The sequence below is a fragment of the Orbicella franksi genome, chromosome 8 (assembly GCF_964199315.1).
Source record: "Orbicella franksi chromosome 8, jaOrbFran1.1, whole genome shotgun sequence".
Classification (NCBI taxonomy): Eukaryota; Metazoa; Cnidaria; class Anthozoa; order Scleractinia; family Merulinidae; genus Orbicella; species Orbicella franksi.
In genome coordinates this window covers 19,608,892-19,629,189 of record NC_138152.1, presented here as the reverse complement: position 1 = coordinate 19,629,189, position 20,298 = coordinate 19,608,892, and the positions used below count along the sequence as shown (strand labels likewise).

Below are 20,298 nucleotides of genomic sequence, written 5' to 3'. Positions count from 1 at the left end.
CAATCGTTAACCCTCGAACTAATGCCCCCATCGTGGTACAAGGGGGATGAAACCCCCTCCTTGGATTTTCGTTCTATTAGGGCACAGAAAATAAATTTACATTCATTAAATAGAAAGCCCTGAGCTTGCTCTATAAAATAATGACATAATTTTTGGCTGTGAAATAGCATGACGTCATTTGACCCGCCATCTTGGATCCGTCATCTTGGATTTTACTATTTTCTTAAAAAAGTCAAAAAATAATCTAGAATGCTTATGAAGCCAGAATGCTTATGAAATGTACAATTTGGTAAAATTCAGCAAAATGATGAACAAAGCTGAAAAAAAAATACACAAGTATGTCGAAAAAGTTGATTTTTGTCCAAACCTATACGAAGTTTGTGGTTGTCATGACAAAGTCAAAAGTAATGGACGCAGTTGACATATCCAAAATTTACGCGAACCATAAATGAACAGCTACAGAAATTTTTCAGCCCCTTAGAGTAAATTGTCTTTCCAAGACTTCCAAAAACCCTTGAATCACATGGTTCAACAAAATTATCAATAAGTTCAACTGGTTCAAAGTCTCCCAATCATTTGATTATATTGAATAAATTATATACTCATCTTATCCCATTCTCTTCAATGCAGCTTGGTATTTGCCATAAGTATGTATTTTTACTGCTTGGAGGGGCTGCAGCGGCTCCTCTAAAACGGCTTGGGCAGGAAGATGGATTTGCTCAGAGGTTTCTTTGGCCGCAGCTAAAACACTTGTCTGCCAGTTGAGGCTGACGTCCACGAAAGGACTGCATGCGGAAAAAACAAAAAGGCTGATTAGAAGAAAAATAATTGCCAGTGGACAGACCATAAGTAGATGGAGCTTCACTGGATGTAGAGCGGGTAGCTGTAGAGTTGGCCAGCTAGACGCATTTTTCCGCTTTTTCTCCCGGATCTTAGCTAGCGCTCGTCTTTCGGCTGATCAGAGCTTTTTCTTCTTCCTCTGAATCTTCGGCGAGTTCGTCCGACTCGTACTTGCACTGCTACCCAAACAGCGGGGTTCTTGTCCACGGAACGAAATAACTTGGCTGCTGAAAGGTTTCCTTTTGAGATGGTCTTAACGGTCCCGTCTGTTGCATCAAGCAGAGAGTTGCTAGACTCGTATTGTACTTTAGAGTTAGAAGAACTCGAAGCCTTGGATACCGTTTTTAGCTTCTACAGTTGAGACTGAGTGGCGGCTTGTTTCTCGTCAAGATCGCGTTTGAATGCAGCGAACCTCTGATCAAACGTAACGTCCAAAAGACGAGGAAACAATGTTCGTGAAACAGTCTTATGAACAGGATCTCCCTCAGTGAAGGATTGCGCGATCGAAGCGGGAACGCTCGCTCATTCAGTATCCGACGACATAACAGCAAAAGCAAAGTTGAAAGAGATACCTTCGAGTGGCTCTTGCATAACTTACAAATTCTTAAATAGCCTACTACCCCCTTAGGGATTCACGCCTAAAATACTTCTACAGTGAACACGAACCATACATAGTGAACATACTCCAGTGTAATTAGCGAAACGTTACAAAATATATTTTCCGATTCTATGCTTTTCCTGGGGCACTAAACTCACCAAAGTGATAAAGGTTTCGAAATTTGAAAAACTATATTAACATAATAAAGAAGCTCACGAAAAATACATTAAATATATCTAATGACAATTCGACAAAGACGGAAAAATAATCTTTGACAAATTTGCAACAGTGTCAAGACTCTACAGCAGACTCCCTGTGAAGCCGCCGTGATGCTGCAACCTAAACAACTGAGGAGAAATTATAAACAGTCAAGATGTAAATTTGTGCGCTGTTTTCTAATGAAGGAAAAATTACCATGCAGGTGCATGTCTTTATTTAATTTGTATTTTCCGTGCGATCACGCAGGCCGGGAGGCGCCCGGGGTAATTACAGCTCTGTCCTTCCGTGGTGATTCTGAGATCTTTTTTTCACATTGCCCCCTAAATAAGTTAAACATTTCTGTTCCTTGGGATTTGTTACTTCGACGTGACTTGTTTTAAGATGTCGTAATCTACAAAAACAGAGTTGTTTACTGATAGGACGGCTGGAAAACAGAAACAGTTAATGGTTAATATCGAAACTCGTCAAAAGCATAGTCAAACTTGAATTTACAATGCTGCTTACAAAGCTTTGAACGTACTAAATTGGAAAACAAATTTCCGTCGTCTTGGAACCTAAATTAACTCCCCATCACGTAAGCTCATTTTCCGTTGGAGAAAATTGAGATAAAACAATCACTTTAATTTTCAACATGTGTGCGTTATATCACTTAATATTTCCAGCCTACGTGATTATCGATTACGTTAACCCTCACAGAGGAAACAGAGGAAAAGTATAAAAGAAAAAGGTTCACAGCCAAAAACGTAAGGAATATAAAGTATTGTACTCCGCCAATCTTTGACTGGACGCCATTCAATACTTACTTAAAAAGCGCCTTATTTGACGAATACAATAGCCTCACTTGAAAAATAACAAAGAGCTGTCAACATTTCTCATTTAAACAATGTCACTTAAATTATTCTACCTTGAATATATTTATATATTTAGGAGAAAACATTTACGTTTTAACATAGGAAACGCGCACGGAAACAAGGAACAAATGGAGCGGCTCTGTACAAAGAACAAACCAAACAAATAGGCATTCAAAAACAACCACAATAATTCTGTTTTTCTTAGTGTACGTAGAGACTACATAAAAATGCGTCTTTTTAACTGAAAGCATGAACTTTTCTACGTGTAGAAATTTGATTAACATTCATTTGCTGCTTCTTCAAATCAGCATTTTCCTCGGAGGTGAGTAACCACTCTTACCTAGTATGGGTTGGACTTCCTCTTATCATAAGCTACGCGAACCACTCTATAAGTAACTACTATTCAAATTTATTAGCTAGTCAAGAAAATTCTACCTTGCTTAGTTGCGTCATGCACCAGAATGAAAGCAAACAAGAATCTTCATTAGCATCCTTCTGGCAACTTTAAAACTATTGAATAGACCAGTTTGAAAATCTATTTTTTCTCAAAAATTTTGCGCAGATTAACCCGAGAATGTTAGAAAGAAAAGAAACAGAACCAGCACGAAATCTTCTTTTCTTGGACGATATGCGACTTAATTAATTTCATTTCCAAGGGGAAGCTCTATTCGTTCTCACCAAAGTTCTGCCAGCGACTTTTATATAATTTCACTGTATGATTCGCAGTGAATGAGTCATGAAAGAAAAGCTTTCAATCTGCCTTAGTATGTGAAATCAAAAATAGTCATTTGCACTTTAAAAAGTACGTGTGTCGAATCTACGGCTTATACAGCGAGTATCATGATATCATGATGAGGAAAGCGCGCTGAATTTATTTTTGCACCTTGCCTATGTACCTGAATAATATTAACTTTAGCCAAAAAACGTATTGACATTACCTGCACATGACACTTGAAGATTAATCTCAAAGATTTAACAGACGATATGATATGTAATTAAATATTATAAATAGATGTAAAAAGACCGAAAATCGAAATTATGTTACGCATTTGGCTTCTAAGTGAGCCGTGAGTTTTCTGACATACAGATTAATATGTACTTATTGACTGAGTGGGAGGGCCGGGCGGGAAAAAATTGGGCTCGAGGTCCGTACTTCCTGGCCGAGAGACAAAAATTTTCCCGTTCGGCCCGACGTAACTCAGTCAATAAGCATTTTATCATATGACCTGAAAATTTTGAAAATTCTGTTTGAAGCTAAAAAGGACGCGATTACATAGCATCAGACGACCGCGCGCGGAACAGCTACAATTAAGATTCTATAATAAAAACTTGTCATTTATTTCTTCGCTTCGAACAAGAAACTCACGATTCATCGAAAAAAAACGACTTGTTTTCTCATTTTTGATTTTCAATGTAAGTCCTCAATTACAATTCATGCTAACGGGATCGGCTAACCTGTTTAAAAAACCAACAGAAAGTTAGCATAAAGCTGTCAAAAATATGTCAAAACCATCAAAAACTTAGCGAGTGACAAAAGTTCGCTTCACTCGTCCCTGAAATTGTTCACAAATTAAATCTTCTTCGTCCGAAGACTCAAGAAAATGTCGGCGTCGTTTCAAGCAATTTGCATTGTCGACCTCTTGGATTCGCTTGAAGAAGGGAGAACAGCAACTGAATATTAATGACACCGATGTTGACTCCCGAAAACGTTGTCTGGGTTTGCTGACTTTGCTTGCTTTGCCGTGTAGTGGAAATTACACTATTAAACACAAGCGAGTTTTATTATCTGGATGAACTGTACGGTAATGAACTTGTGTTCGTACTGAGTTTTGTCTCTTCAAACGACCCTGATGTAGAAACTGCAGAACAATTTATCCTACTGTACACAAGGTATGTTTGTGGTTTCGCTTCTCACAACTCTGGAAACTTGAAGAAAACATTTATAGCGGAGCTCCCGCGCGCCGAAGGCGCGCGAGCAGAGCCCCATTCCTTAGAAATTTTGGTAAATCCATCAAGCCGAGAAAATTTGGTTATGACGTCACCGTACGAGCGAGCGAGCGAGCGAACGCCGTCCGTACAGACTCTGGGGGAGGGGGACAGGAACCTCGCGGTAACGCAAACTGGGGAACCGAGGAAAGCCATGTTTTTTTGGCGGGATTTTTAAAGAAAAGAAAACTCATTTCAATTTGTCATGTCAACAAATAATAGCGGAGGTTGATCTAACGTTTTTAAGATGGGGTTGCACTGAAGCATAAAACAGAAACAGAAAGCAAGAATTAACAGGCAAAGAAGTAGCGAAGAAGATCGTGAAAGAGAGCGGGCCAGCGCTGGGGAAGGAGGCGAAACAGTACTGAACACTGCCGTTAACTATAGCGAGTCAAGGACTAGGGAAAGGGGATGAAATAATACGGAACAATGCCGTGAAGCAAAGCTAACGAGGACTATAGAAAGGAGACGAAATACCCGACAGCAAAAGAACTGCTCAATTAATTCGCGCGTCGAGATGCTGTGCAGCCGAGCAAGAAAGGTCACATGATTAAAATCAGGTGACGAACTAGAGAACTGTGTGTTTAGTGCAAAACAGAAAACACCGCGGAAAAAAGTGGTTGATTCGTTGATCTATCGAAAAGATTAGATCAGTTCCGTTCAGTCTTCACAACTTTTGCAGCAAGTTTCTGCCTGGAAGATTTGCACTGGCCGAAGTGAATTGCCAACTTGAGGTAAGCGACGTTTGTTGTGGCGTTTGCTATGGAAATTATGAAGTTGCCTCGGCGAGATAAGCTTACTTTCAATAGGAATCCTTTTTTAAAGTCTTCCTTATTTGAAGCCATGCTGTGAGGCATTTTGTAAATTACATAGGTTTAATTTCGCTCATAACAATAACACGTGAGTGGCTTTGTGGAGGTTGTTGTAAGTTGCATATTGTAAACAAATCAAGTTTTGTCTCGAGTTTCGTCGTCACGTTTAAAAAAAAACTGTCTTTGTAAACACTACCGGGCGAGTTTTGAAGTTTTCTCTGTGTTAGTTGGCACAACCGCTTCCTAGACTACAAAAATTTCTTAAACCAAGATAGGTCAACAAACCATTTTAAGCCGAAGCGAACAGGATTTGCTAAATTTACTCTTGACGTTCCTATGTGAATATTTACTTCTTGTGATTACAAAGTATTTCCTCGTTTTGTTAGTTCAATTTATTCGGTTTGGCGAAATGCTTGGGGGGAATTTCCAGGTTAATTTGGTTGAAGACTGGTAAAGCTACCGCCGGTAAAATGACTGCAAAGCTAAATTAAGCCGTCGGCAAAAATACACACTGTGATATTCAAATCTATGGTTAAGCGTGAATAATTGTTAAACTTTAACACTGCAAGCTTAAACGAATTTTCTTCATGCTTTCTTTCACTCGGTCATCCTTCATTGAGAAGGGATTTGCTGTTTGATACTCAGCTGTAATGATATGCATATTGTGTTTATAATGTAGATTTCCTTGTTTTATTTTGTTGTTGTCCAGTTAGTTCGGTTTGGTGAAATGCTTATTGTCGAAATGTCGAGTAGACGATTATGCATGTAAACCCAGTCGGCAAATAAAGCTCTACTTCGATTTTGATTTGCTATTTCATTTTATTAGTGCCACTGCTTTTGATTGGGAGTACATGGCCCCTATTTTCCTAATGAGATGTTATTCCCCAGTGTGGTATTTACACTTATGGAAATGTTCCATAAAAGTGAGATAGTACTAATTAAAAAAAAATGCTAAGAGCTGTACTCGGTACCTTGAACAGTGAAAATGACATTTACATACGTAGAAAAAATTTAGGGCATAGAAGTCCTTGCCCTGACCATTTCTCGGTAATAAAAATAACTTTTACATATGTACATTCAAAATTTAGTTGGTGAGAGTGCATTCCTCGCTCCACTCTCTCTCTGCTCTCTTCTTCACACTAATTTTTTGATTGACTAACTTATTAACCGAATGTCACTGACTGTTTTCTTTGTTGTGCTTTACTTTTTTGCTCGTCAAAGAAAGTTAACGTTAAAATCTGGCATTTGAATGCCTCCTTTGCTAAAGTTAGTCACCATTTAATTGTTATCACTCCCTGTGAATTCATAGAGAATTACCACCTAATGTGGAAGTCCTGTCTTCAAGTGAGGGAAAATGACACCGCAAAAAGTTAGAAAAAAAGTTACTATGAAAGTAAAAAGAATTGTGAACGTCGATCATGACTTGGTGTACATTGTACATCATGTAAAGGTATGTGATGAGTGCCAAAGGCATAACATTTCATGCATTTGCCTTTTCAGGACAAATTATATAACAGTGACATTTTAAAAGATGTGATCAGAAAAATAATTAGTATTGTCCAGGCAGTACCAGTTTATGGACGGCATATGCAGACAGTGCGAGGTGCTGTAAGCATTACCAGGTAATTAAGTTAGTTTTATGCTTATGACTTCTTGTACTTGGATTTTGTGTCATTTCATCACAAGAATAGGTAATGAAAGATGCATTAGTTGACACAAATTATTTTCAAAGGCAAACTTAAAAGTCTGCCTATGGTGGATACCGGTTGTGTGTAAAGTGAATGTAAAGCAAACACACTGTTAAAGATGTACGTGCATGTTAATATTGAATAATCTAAAATTTCAGCAAGTGAAAATATATTATATCTATGACAGTTCTGAGGTGAGGGCTGTTACATGTACATGTAAATGGCTCATGCTCGATTTTTCACTTGTTAGGATTTAGCTGCCAATATGTTCTGTAAATTAATTTTAATAGTCATCTGTTGGTGTGCAACGATATACACCAATATATAACCAAATATTGTACAGTGTAAATTAATTAACCAAATTATGCTGTTTTCAGTTGACCAACACTACTACATGTACATTGTAATGTGATGTTGAAGCGCACAAATTTACAAACATGCCCGGTGTCAACTTGTCAAATGTATGAACTGGCCAGCCAGTCTAGATTACAAAACTTTCTGAAAGTTGGCCTTACCAGGTAAGATATTTCTTAAAGCATATTTTGTAATTAATGATTTCTCAGACATTGTTTTCTTCAAGAAAAGACCCATACCCCATATGGAGGTTTTTTTCTTTAAGAGCTCCCTCCACCTGTTACTTTGGAATTGCTAATAACTGGCCATGAATGGGTATTGCGTGTGAATATCTCCTGGAACTGCACACTCAGACTAAGTCAGCGAGAACATCAGTATTTATCCTGACAAAGTCTGATTTTCAGTTATATGTACAACCAAACAGCCTGGATGGCCCTTTGATTGGGACTACATGCACATTGTTGTACTGCAATGTTCCAGTTTCTTGTTTAAAACAAATTGCATGTGCGCTCAAAAGCAAGTTGCCAAGTTCATAACAGTTATATAAGTTTGCTATGAATCTCAGGACAGAGCCTGCCACTGTGAAAGTTTTGTTACCATCCCCCTAGCATTTGATTCACTACTGTAGACACTCAGTAAACAACTAGCAATGAAGTACACTGTATATCAATGAAAGGAATGTCCTCTGTTGGTTATAAATTATAATTGATGTGTCTTTGTATGTTCAGTGGTGTTCAAGTAGCAGCTATATACAGTATGATTACATCCCTGTTCCTGTCAGTCAATATACGAACAGTGTACACATGGGCAACCTGGATTAAAACATCAAAGATTTTCAAAGCAACCATGGCCAGGTGAGATATTTCTAAAGAAATATAAATTCAAGGTCCTTATGATTGCTTATAGGGATTGATTTTTATTGTAAACAATATCTTACTGAGTGTATTTTTCTTGTGTACTAATTGTTGTAGGACACAGAGACCACTGTCATGACAGAGATATTAATGTGTGAAAAGTTCCATAAAAAAATGCACTGGAAGCAAATTAAATCATCATAGATGCAGCTTCTGAGAGATCCCCAATATTAATGGAACATACATTGTACATACATGTAAAAGAGTTCAATAATTTATTACTTAAGATTGTAATGCTTTGTTTGGTTTCTCTATATTCACAGATGACTTGATGCCATAATAATTTCTGCACTAAGTTCATTGAACAAACTGACTTGGAAGTTGTGTTCTGCAACCCATACTGTGTGTAGTAATATCATACAGCTGTAGCTGCAACATTGTGACAGATAAACTGTATTACATTATTAAGAAACACCTATGATACATGTATTAACTAATTATTTAAAGTGTCTGTTAAATTAATCAGTTTTTCCTAGAGATAATTTACTCATCATGTCATGGTTTATTTAAATAATTGCTTTTTTGGCTTAAAAGTGATATTTATTGTGCTTGGTTTATGTTGCTCTTAAATCAATTTTGTGATAACCTGCATTGGGGATGGCATAAATTAATATTTTGCCAACACGAAATGGAGAACTGGGTCTTAAGCAAAGTTGCAGGATTAGTATTTTTGTAGAAAGAAAGAGTTGAGAAACTTGTGACATTCTACCGACAGCCTTGCCATTCGCAACATCCAATAAGGTTAATTTGTTCCCTAGTGTTGTACAAATAGTGTTCTCTAATTTATAAATTATTTCAATCAGTTGGTTACGTGATTGCCTTATAACCGCATGTCCAGCTTTGGTGCATGCAGGATATTGATGTATTGTTTATCCATTTTGCTGTAAATTATCTTTAATTGATGTGTCAATCAAAACATATCTTTGATATGCTGGCTTTTTCTGACAAATGTACCTATGCCTCATAATCTTTTAGTGTGTTTGGTTGTGAAGTGCAGACAAAATACACGTACATAATATAACTTACTTATAGCTTACATGTACTTATAATTCTTGGTATAATTTAATCATTACGAGCAAAATCAATTAATGGAACCCAATAACAGCTCCTGTAGTCCACAATCTCAGTCGAGAAAAAGAACAAATTACATTGGAATTGAATAATAAAATTATTATCAGAAGCCTATGCAAGTATTCATGATCAGCAGCAAAATATCATATTTATCATTCATGCCAGAGTGATTTTGCTTATATTTATACTTTGAGAGATGGTGCAAACCCTTTCAGCAGGAGGAGCGCCATACAAAAATGAAGATAGCTAACTATCTTCGGGGATCAAGTTAGAAAACAAAACTCTTTAACTTTTTACATGTGTATACTACTTTGGTATTTTTGTGAGATTTCATTTGGTAGCAATTTGGGGACTGAGTATATTGTAACCACTGCATTTTAGTCATACCCCACCACAAAAAAATTGTGTAAACTTCTTTTGCGCGGGAGTCCCACTTGTTAACTAAGAAAGAATATAATGATTAATAACAATGTCTTGTCTTTCTCAATAAGAAAGAACAGGAAATGCCACCAAAAAGCACAGAAGACAGTTCTGTTATGTGATCAACATTACTGGTGGCTCCCCTGAAATGCTTGAAATCATGGCTCTGTTTTCATCATCACACCATCTTACACCTCGATCTGCTGATCTAATCCTAGTTCGGGCTGAAACTATAAAATCTCTCGCAGTTTACGTCACATACATGTTCATGTTGGATTATTTTCATCAGTAACAACATTCCAAAAAATAACTGACGAGCTCCGCTTTTAGGCTTGGCTAAATCTATATATGATCGTACTTTGTTTTTATCACGACTTGCCTGTTTCCTTGCCGTTGACCCATGATGAATTCTCTGATGTTTTCCACTGAAAAACGTTTCGCCTCAAGACCGTTTGCTTATTCCGAAGGTTAACTATCGGACAGTTCATCCGGAAAAGTTGTTTTCTTGACCGCCTGTTTGCTCGTTGTTGGCTTCTGAGAAAGTTGTGAACCTCTTCAGTTGCGAGGAGTGTTGACTTTTTTTCTGTACTTTCGGAGTGAGTTGACGACTGAAGTAGTTCTGCATCGGACCGTTCGCCTGGATAGTAAAATTCGCTCTCAGAAAGTTCACTTTCATCACTCATTTTGAACAGAACGAAATTTTGCAGCCGCAAAATTGTTTCATCATTAACTCGCATCGAGTTTCTAGTAGGGCCGTACGTGTTTTTCCGGCCCTATCATTTCGACGCGTACGGCCCTCATACGGGACCTTTTTTTCTTATGGTTTTCCAAGGAAACTGAACCCGGGGCTGTAAGGGTCATACAATAAAAGAGAAATATTCAGTATCGTTATTAAAACTTGGGACTCTGTTTAGACTGAACTGCTTAACCTTTCATTACGCGGCCTTTAAATGATTCAAATGATCGATCGAGTACTTTGGAATCAGCGTTTACAAATGTTTTTTTTTTTTAATTTTATTTATTCGATAGAGCTGCATCACTGTGCCTCTGTCACTTACCACCTCAGCAATGATGAGTGTAAAGGAAGTAACTTAGACAACAAGTGCAAAGGAACGGGAGAACAATGAGCAAGGATCACAGACTTGGCAAGTCTTGACATTGCCACGCAAGCCATTACCAATCAAGGAATAAAATACTGGACAGGGTTAAGGTGAGATTCAACGATTTCCAAACATTCTTTCAAAAACTTTTCAAGCGTATTAACCAAGACAATGGGTGCGTCAGCGTAACCTTTAAACTTGTCGTCCACACAACAAGGATCCTTTTTATTAATAATGAGAACAAAGAAACGACTTTTAGATCCCTGCGGATTAATAGTAATGTTTATCTTTTTCTCAGCTCGTGAGCGGGCGCAATTCAACAAATCCTGCAATCTGATTGGTTCCGGGAGCGGGCGGAATTTTCTCATTCGGACCGCCACAGCCAGGGGCGGATCCAGAAAATTCAGAAAGCGGGGGCCGAGTCCCCCACCCTCCCCTGCCCCTCGAATGAAACCTTCACTTTTCAGGAGATGCAGTATGCATGATTGTGGACGTATTCGTGAAATTAAAGTAACGTTAACGTTTCGGAACATAGAATTAAAGCATTTTATAAAAACGATTTTCAAAGCAAAGTCGTAGTGTTAGTGGTAGGCGAACTGTTAACAGTCACTGCATTGCCTTTATACATCCAGTATTAATCGAAATAAATCAATGCAGCGGTTTGATGAATGTCATCTTTCTCTGGTTTCGTTTGGCGTACTCGTCAACAGCTGCATTATATAAAGAGCAGCAACAGTGCATTTAGACGTTCCTCTCCCACGGTGCTGCGATAAACATTCTTCACAAAGCGCAGTGAAGAGTTGCCACGTTCAACAGTTGCACTTGTGACTGGGGTGATTAACAGGAGGCGCAAAATTGTATGGACATTGGGGTAGAGGCTTAAGCTGCAGGCTTTCAATGTCTCTTGCAGTGTCGTGAATTTTACGGTTGCGTTGTCCCTAAAAATAAAAGCAAGAATTAACACATTTCAAGACAAGGTATTATCGGTTTTTTCAGCTTACCACAGTTTCACTATAAACTTGGTAACCCATGTATAGTATTAACGCAGAATAACGTACCAGAAGCACTTCCACAGCTCCAGATCCTGCGACGCACTACTTGGGGACGGCAGATCAGGGGAATAATGTTGAATAACTTTCTCTTGAGAAGACTCGTTAAGCTGCTGTAAGTTGGCAGGTATCAGTAGCACTCCAATCCAAGCAATGCCGCTTCTGATCGTCCATTAAAGAGGGTATTTATTTGTTCCAACAAGTTGTCAAGGAAAGGAAGAAATATTGCTCGTCGAAAGTAGGCGACTGGTGTCCTGGCATTGGTGTTGTTTGTTAATGTCTGCCTACCAAAAGTTCGAGGGATGCTTACCTTGACGTTTGCCTTCTTAGCCATCTTCTTCATCTTTTCATACACAGAACTTGCAAATGTTGTTTTAGCATTCTTGCGCATACCTTTCAGCTGTTCCTTCGCAACGTTAACATGCTTGTCGCCTCAATAACATTCAGTGCGAAACCCTGTAACGAACGGCTGAGTCCTACGGTGAAACGTTCTAGAAGGGAAACGTTACTTATTATAAAAGCACCGAATGATAATCAAGCTTGCTCTTTAAAACTCGCTTTCACCTGGCACAAATAGAAACAACTGACCCATTTTTGAAACATCATCAGCAAACTGTTATTTCTGTAATGATTCTAATCGTTTCTGTCAGAATTTTCTATCGAGAAATTAACTCAGGATTATAAATCAATTTACGCAAAACCTTTTGCGACAGATCATTACATTGAGTGCTTTAATACAAGCTAAAGTTTAACATTTTTACTTCATTTGCCTTTTTGCTGGGGCGGATGATCACCAAACAAAGTCTCCCAGGCAGAGCTGGAACGATGCCCGCTAACAGACAGATACAGATCTAAAAAAAGAAAAAAAAAAACATTACTTTTAACTTAGGTCAAATAAGTAACGTACTCACCTGGTTCACGATGAAATGTAAACAGTGTCGTCTTTGCTTTCCTCGAAAACATCAGAAAAATATTTCACTCTTCAGCAGTGCAACAAGGGACACGGCGTGACAATATTCGTGTCCAGTGTCCCTCGTCATTTCAAACCGAAAGAAACGCATGTTACATTTGGCGTTAACAATTAGCGCAAACTTTAATTTTGGGTTACGTTTGTTTGAATATTTGATAATATATTATAATTGCCAACACCAAATATATTTTAAATAAGGAAAGCTCCGAAATTGAATAAAATTGGAGCCTGATTGTATAATTATAACAACTCTCAAAGGACGGTTAGAAGGGTTGGGGTCGTACAAAAACGTTTTGAAAAAACAAGAAAAAAAAGGGGGGGCCGCGGCCCCCTCGACCCCTCCCCTAAATCCGCCTATGACAGCGGGCGGAATCCGTCGAGTTGATCTATTTTCGTGAACGAATTAGCGGTAATCAATTTTTCGCCCTTTTTACACTTCCATCGACGATTAATCAACGCAAGTTTATCTCTATTCACCTTTAAATGGCAAGGAAAGTCAGTGTAAGTAAATTCAATTGAGTTTTTTGAAGTTGTGAGAGTTTGTTTGGCTGTTTGTAGCTCGGCGCTGTAATGGCGAGTAATCCTGCTTGTCTCTCTCTATACAATTTTAATTAAAAAATGACTCAATTTCAGTCGAGTTTACCTCTCTGATCGTTGCTGTATTTGAGAGAATTTCTGTGGAATACACTTAACGAATTTCCTCGCTATCTGCTACTCAATTTACGGTAGAAAACTCTGATTTCGAGTGATTCGCAACGACTGACAGAAATTGTTTTTGCAGTACAATTTCAATCTTTGCACGAAATTTCACACCGGAAAAACACTTTCGGAGAACTTAATTGGTGAACTTAATGCCACTAACATAAAGTAGTTCGAAATACATCTGTTTTTTAATACATCTTACCTTGTCTAGTATCTGAGTTGCTCGCTCGTTCGCTAAAATGACAGTATTGTTTCGGCCTTCTGGGCCTCATCAGTGCAGTGCTGAAGACTAGGATGGAGGCTAAGCTTTAAAAGCCGCCCCAAATACTACACATGTGGTAGTATCTAAGCCATTACCAGAGTACTCAAACTAGCGAGCTTGTGAGCATACGCCATTTTAACAGTAACGGCTCATCCCAGTAGAGTGCTCAAACTGGACATGAAAGCAGAGCTTTGTATGCCAGCGAGCTATATCTAACTATATATATATATATATATATATATATATATATATATATATATATATATATATAAACGTTTGATAAAGCAAGGACGGACAACTTCTGACGGTAAAAAAAGTTAAAAAGTTAAAAATTTAATAGAAAAACGTTTCGGTCAATACAATACTGTGCATAAATTACATTATAGAGCGTGATAATTACAGAACTAGGTTAAATTCAACCTAAAAACTAAAAGAGTTAAAATAGATAAAAAGGACTCTTGCAATGCGGTAAATAATTTTTCCCGTTATATTTACCGCATTGCAAGAGTCCGTTTTATCTATTTTAACTCTTTTAGTTTTTAGGTTGAATTTAACCTAGTTCTGCAATTATCACGCTCTATAATGTAATTTATGCACAGTATTGTATTCTTTTCGTTTGGTCTATTAATTATCACCCTGTATGACGCAATTTATAGTACAGCATTGTATTTCTCGTTTTGCATTTTCTTCCTGTATTGTATTAATCACGATGTATTAATAGCACAATATTGTATTTTTCATTTCGTTACGTAATCTCCCACACTGTAACCGTATTTAAACTTAGTTTTCGTCCTTTTTCTCTTGTAACTGATGAAGGTCTAAGACCGAAACGTTTTTCTATTAAATTTTTAACTTTTTAACTTTTTTTACCGTCAGAAGTTGTCCGTCCTTGCTTTATCAAACGTTTATATATATATATATATATATATATATATATATATATATATATATATATATATGTGTATACTCAGCTCTACACTATATGTGTATTGAGCACTATTTTAATGGGATCTGCTACTTCCTCATATGGTTATATATATATATATATATATAGGCAATTGTGGAAAACGAGGACGGACAACTTCGAGCGAAAAAAATATATATATACAGTAAAAAGTCTAAGAAATCTAAAAAAAAGTTTAAAAATTTAATAAAAATAAACGTTTCGGTCAAAGACCTTCATCAGTTGCAATGCAAGTGAATAATAAATTACAATAACCTTAAATAAGTTTACAGTATAAAAAATGACATAATATTACAAAGATGATTACATAACAGGGCGTGGTAACACATGAAAACGAGAAAATTAACCAATGATAAACAATCGGTGATTACTAAGCGAGATACTATGACAATGCGGTACAAAACTCAAAAGACACAAACCAAATAAGAATAAATAATCGAATATAATACAAATAAGATTAATATCAAAAAAGTAACGCGATTCGTCGAGTCAGCCGAAAGTGTGAAGGGACCCACGTGTAAAATATTCAATGTTCAAAAAAGGCGGTCCCAAAATCCCCAAACAAAGCCCTTGAAACTATGTCGCGGCAAGGCACAACAGGCGCCCTAAACAGGGCCCTTAAACAACAATAATGTAATAAATTCCCCGATGGGGGCCCCTGAGAAAACCTAGCGCTAACAAAGCTAACAAGATCCAAGGTCAGGGCCTTTGAACACCTGAACTAAGATAACCGCCAAATTTGCAAGTTATTTTTGCGCTAATTGTAGTTTATTCTTTTTTTCGAGTGGAATTCCTGACGTTTATTCAAGCCAAAAGGTGCCAGAGAGAACAACTGTGCACTCCAATATGCCTCTTTAGTGATTAAAAGCTTTTCGATGTTACTTGTATTGTTTGCATTTATCTGCACTTGATCAATACACTGGAAAGAAAAGTCGTTTAAGTCGTGCGGTGTTCTGTTGAAATGCACCGCTACCTCACAAGTCTTTTTTTTCTTGGTCAGCATAGCAGACTTGTGGTTGCGAAATCTAACTCTAAAATCTGTTGTTGTAGAGCCAATGTATTGTAAGTTACATTTCTTACACGAAGCCAAATAAATGACATTTTTTGAATCACAGGAAAGTTTCAATCGTATCTTATAGCTCTTGCCTGTTTGAAAACTTTGGAAAGAATTTGATTCAACAAAGTAGTTGCGACAGAGATCACATCTTGTTCTTTTGCATTTAAAGCAACCCTTAACCTCAACAACCTCTTCAACCTTAGTGTTAGAGCCATAACGAGATGGCGCTAACAACTCCTTAAGGTTTTTAGATCTTCGAAAAGAGGCTATGATGGAATTTGGCGGAAAAAATTCTTTTAATTTGGGGTTGGATTCCAAAATACCTAGGTGTTTTCTAATGATGCGACCAACATCAGGTAAATTTGGATTAAATGTTGTTACAAATGGAAACAATTTCTTCTCAGCTTTGGCACGAGTTCTAAGTAAGTCAGTTCTAGATGTAGTTAAGGCTTTAGAAAATTGATCTTCCACTAGTTTTGTGGGATAACCCTGATTGACTAGATAACCCTTGTATTCAGTTGTTCTCTCGGCAAGAAATACTTGTTCAGAGCAGTTTCTCTGTAACCTAGTTGCTATGCCATAAGGGATAGCCTTGAAAACGTGTTTGGGGTGAGCACTTGATGGTGGAAGATACAAGTGGCTATCAGTTGGCTTTGAATAAACGTCTGTCTGGATGAAACCCCCGATGAGATGTAAAGTTAAATCTAGCACGTGAAGCTCGCGTTCAGAAAAAACTAATTCAAATCTAATGGTAGGATATAGGGAATTTATAAAGTCAGTAAACTCATGCAGTGCAGGAAGGCCTTGTTGCCAGAGATCAAAAACATCGTCACGGTATCGCCACCATAAAGTCGGCTTTATGGGGCCAGAAAATTTAGCTTGATAATCTATTTCCCCCATGGCAAGATCCGCGTAACTACAGGCGTTCTTTGGGCCCATGGCTGTGCCATGAATTTGCAGGAAAAAGTTTTCCTTAAAAACCGAGTGATTGCTCTTCAAACAAATTTCTACTGCTAATTAGCGCAAAAATAACTTGCAAATTTGGCGGTTATCTTAGTTCAGGTGTTCAAAGGCCCTGACCTTGGATCTTGTTAGCTTTGTTAGCGCTAGGTTTTCTCAGGGGCCCCCATCGGGGAATTTATTACATTATTGTTGTTTAAGGGCCCTGTTTAGGGCGCCTGTTGTGCCTTGCCGCGGCATAGTTTCAAGGGCTTTGTTTGGGGATTTTGGGACCGCCTTTTTTGAACATTGAATATTTTACACGTGGGTCCCTTCACACTTTCGGCTGACTCGACGAATCGCGTTACTTTTTTGATATTAATCTTATTTGTATTATATTCGATTATTTATTCTTATTTGGTTTGTGTCTTTTGAGTTTTGTACCGCATTGTCATAGTATCTCGCTTAGTAATCACCGATTGTTTATCATTGGTTAATTTTCTCGTTTTCATGTGTTACCACGCCCTGTTATGTAATCATCTTTGTAATATTATGTCATTTTTTATACTGTAAACGTATTTAAGGTTATTGTAATTTATTATTCACTTGCATTGCAACTGATGAAGGTCTTTGACCGAAACGTTTATTTTTATTAAATTTTTAAACTTTTTTTTAGATTTCTTAGACTTTTTACTGTATATATATATTTTTTTCGCTCGAAGTTGTCCGTCCTCGTTTTCCACAATTGCCTATATATATATATATATATATATATATATATATATATATATATATATATATATATATATATATATACATATATATATACATACATATACATTTTTTTTTCTTATTAACCGCGCGGCCATGGGCCGAGCGCGGTTCATGTTCTACCCTTGGTTTATTTTTTTTTATTTTTTTTTTGTCGGAGACCAGACGCAGATCTCCACTCGGCCAACTTTGAATTACGCAATCTGTAATGTTTACTCGCCAAACCTTGTTTCTTCAGGGTCAACAGAAATCTCAGATTACAAAATCACGCCGAACCTACACGTTGCAAAAAAATCTCTTCAAAACCCTGACATCGAAGCGATATATCACTTTAGCGTTAATAGCTACCTCATATCAGCAGTATTAAAATCTATTCGTTAACAATCCAGCTTCATCATATTAAAATTTCAACGAAATCGAACAAAACCAGAACTAAATATTATAAGATTTTTTTTGTAACCTAGCTTCATTGCTTGAGTCGACAAAGGAAGCGACGGTCGCCCATAGCCACCGAAACACATTAACATAACCAGTGAACCTACGTTTCGGTCAAAAAAATCCAGGATTATTGCCTGAAAGCTGAAAATTCAAGAGGAACATCTTTTTCGAACTTTTCTCAAGTTATTTAGACGGAAAAATGACCTCGGCGGACTCCAAAAGAGAACGAAACAAAAAACAGAACGAGACAGTGAGAAGAGCCGATAATTTATTCACCGCGTGGCCTTAGTTACGTTCAAGTTAAAAATACCTTACTTCTGGATAATTTCAGCCTTACAAGGCAGCAACTGGTCCCAAATTACTTTCTTTATCCTTACAAATGTCCTGACTTCCATCTCCGAAAGATTTGGCCGCAATTTTTTTAGCAAATAAACATTTCGCCGACAGCAATCACCATTACGGTGGCTTGCAACTAATTCGCTAACTTTACAAAACCCTCCCGAGGGGGGGATATGACGAAAAGAGCTGAAAAATGATGGCCGGAAATAGAGTAATTTTCTCAGCTTCCAGTGTGCCAAATTTGCTGGAAATAGGTTCAAAACCGATATTTTTTTTTCGTTTTTTTTTCTTCGGGTCACTCATGCTACCAAAACAGTTAACTTTTAAAAGCGCGGTTGTAAGATCTTAAAGATCTTCTTGTTTTCTTTCATCCACACATACTTTTGAATGTGAACCCAGCTACATAGCTCAAATAGGCTGGCCTTTTGCAACAGTTGGTCAGGTGAGAGATAAGTTAACAACTTTTAGCAGAACTGGAAAGAGCGTATTTTAAATAGTTAGAATACCAGTTCAGACCAATGGTTTTGTATGGGAGTGAGAAAGCTTTGCCCTCCACAAATCTATTAATCACTACTCAAGCTGCTGGCATATATCTACTAGAGATAGAAAGAGGGTTCAAATATATGGAGCAAGAGAAAATTCTAGGCTCTTAAACCGAAAGGCAAAGATTTTGTTGCAAAACTTGCAAACTTACAAGGATTTATATGGAAAACCACTGCACTGGAGCGTGACTAGGAGCAAAGCATTTTCTTCCATAAAAAATTATATCTCAAAGAATATAAACCTGAGAGTTTGCTTGAAAGCTTATTTTGAAATGTTCTATTCTTTCCTGGTAACATTATGCATTACCAATTATTAAAGCAGCGTGTTCTTGAAAAGTAAGTCACGTGACCAACTGTTGCTAATGGCCTATTTGGTTGTTAAAATCCTAGATAAAACATCTTAACTTTGAATGCTAATCATAAATTGTTTGGCCAATTCCTTGACGTCTCGAGCTTTGTTTCTTTCAATTATTATTATTGTTACACGATCATTATCGCGTTGTAGATTGTAAGCAGCTCTGCCAAGCAGATCCACTGATTTAACAAATAGAGTCCATCTTGCCGTGCGTCTGTTCAGTAGTAGATCACACAAAAGACGTCAAAATGTGGTAAGAACAAAACAGTGGCACTAGAGGCGATTGCCAAATGTCACTGATGTTCTTACCACATTTTGACGTCCTGTGTGATCTATTACTGAACGGACGCACGGCAACATGGAATCTATTTGTTTTATATAATAAGGAAACAAACTATACAAAAAGCTTTTTTTAAAATTTCCAAATCTTTCGAAATAACTCGAAAGCCGGGCCTTTGCCCACTTTGAAAAACACGAAAATAGCAATTTGACGTCATCTATTGTCTATACAAAATGAAGCAAACTGATGGTTCGAACTGATGATTCTATGCTACACGTAGCATAGAATTGTCATTGGTTCAGGGAATTCAGGCCACTGTTACACTTGAATCGCGCGTCGCTAGCCTGGAAAACAAAACCTACAACGAAAACAGAATTGAACTGCGAAATTTACAGATCTTAAACAAAATGCTGGAAAGTCAAGTCCGTTTTTGTCATCACAGCACGGCTATGAGCCGAAAAAACCTGGACGTTACCTTGAATATTGCGAGAGTTTATAAAACCGCTCGGAAAACTTGTGACCAACATCGACACTGGCATTGGAAGCCATTCGATTCGAGCGTTGATGAAAGGAGCGTTAATGAAGGTGGAAATTTTTGTCCTCTGAGGACACAATGTTGTTTCTTTCCTAACATCAATCTGATTGAACAATTATTTTGATACTGACAAAAGTTGCAATTTTTAATTGCATTAATCTCATGAACATTTTACTTATTGCGTTTGGTAAATTGTCTTCTTTCCTTGAAATAATTTCAAGACCAATTTTGTGTTTGGTTTA

At 37.4% G+C, this 20,298-nt stretch overlaps 1 protein-coding gene, 1 long non-coding RNA gene and 1 pseudogene across 4 annotated transcripts in view; 2 read left to right on the top strand and 1 right to left on the bottom strand.

The window, feature by feature from the left end:
* Nucleotides 1-3,641: 3,641 nt before the first annotated feature.
* LOC145495248 (uncharacterized) lies at nt 3,642-10,101 on the top strand. 3 transcript variants are annotated; one of them, XR_014050388.1, is made up of 4 exons: nt 3,642-5,228; nt 6,807-6,928; nt 7,372-7,512; nt 8,077-10,101. It is a non-coding gene; the product is annotated as an uncharacterized LOC145495248 (long non-coding RNA). The 3 variants fall into 3 exon arrangements; XR_014050389.1 differs by lacking the exon at nt 6,807-6,928 and having other exon boundaries at nt 3,914-5,228; XR_014050387.1 differs by lacking the exons at nt 3,642-5,228; nt 6,807-6,928 and having other exon boundaries at nt 7,164-7,512; nt 8,077-8,202; nt 8,526-10,101.
* Nucleotides 10,102-10,110: 9 nt separating this feature from the next.
* The window catches only part of LOC145495191 (adhesion G-protein coupled receptor G2-like), a 38,499-nt gene continuing 28,311 nt past the window's right edge, over nt 10,111-20,298 (top strand). Inside the window, exon 1 of the mRNA XM_081474772.1 lies at nt 10,111-10,963. The gene's annotated coding sequence lies outside the window, so the exon portion shown is untranslated. The remainder of the gene's footprint in view (nt 10,964-20,298) is intronic.
* LOC145495255 (52 kDa repressor of the inhibitor of the protein kinase-like) lies at nt 11,434-12,959 on the bottom strand (annotated as a pseudogene).